We start from the raw sequence: 1122 nt of genomic DNA, 5'->3' as shown, positions 1-1122 counted from the left end.
ATGTATGCAACTATTTGGCAAGCAAACACAGGGTGCTTCTAATGAAAGTAAAAATTTTATGCTGAAATACACATGCTAAGCCCTTCGAAAAAGTGATGAAAAGTTTTAAGACTTTCGTGTAGCCTATTGTCTTTAGGCTATTTCCGTCCAATGCGACTATTCAAGTTATGCTGTTTGTACTGGTTTCTTCCTTTAATACCTTCTCCGTATCGTGAATCCCAATCGCACAATCGAGGAAAAAGAGGAAGAAGGGGAAGACAAAGATGAAATTCCAGAATATCTGTTGGACGAAATTGTCGACCTTTCTGATGATGATGACGATGACCAAGATATTAGAGAGAGCAGTGATGTTGATCCACAGCCGCCTGCTAAACGGCAACTGGCCAAATCATTAATTTAATTTCTTTAATTTTTTTACTTAAAACTGTTCATAACTAACATTTCAAAATTATATTTTTTTCCATATTTTTATAATTTCTTTTTCAATGTTTCTTCAAAACCAACACTGAAAAAATTGGTACATAAGAAATGAGAAGTAAATTAATATTAAGCTGGAAAACGCAAGTTTTGTATTATGATTGTTTTCTTTTCAAATGAAATTTATTGAAGAAACTGAGAAGCATATTATAGATCAAACAGAAAGCAAAAAAGACATTTTCTAAATCAATTTTTGGCTTTAACAGATTGAAAAAATACCAATTAGTCGACGAGTTATAGCCAAAAAACCATATAAACAATATGCTGAAAATCGGCATTTGACTGCAGTTCGAAGGTCGATTAAACAAAAATCGAACTAACATAAACAAACGCCGCGATACGGGTCTCCTAATTTAGCCTCTGTTTTCACCCCTCACTCTCAGAATCGACCTAACTTTTGCTAACCTGAATTTTTTCCACAGTGTAATTAGAATATGATGTATTATAATTTTAGAAATATTCGTTAAAAAAAGATTAATACCAATGAAAAAAATGTGATTTATATTCAAAGTTTACAAATATACATATGTATTTTCGTACGTAGTATAAAAATAACAAAGAAAAAATATATATTTTTTTTAATTAATAATCCAATTCCTATACTTGTATCGTCAACTGGAATGCAAAAGCGTAACAAACAGCATC

This window comes from Rhagoletis pomonella, unplaced genomic scaffold (genome assembly GCF_013731165.1).
Source record: "Rhagoletis pomonella isolate Grant_MI unplaced genomic scaffold, Rhpom_1.0 Rhpom_scaffold_00001, whole genome shotgun sequence".
NCBI lineage: Eukaryota > Metazoa > Arthropoda > Insecta > Diptera > Tephritidae > Rhagoletis > Rhagoletis pomonella.
This window is presented reverse-complemented; position numbering follows the sequence as displayed.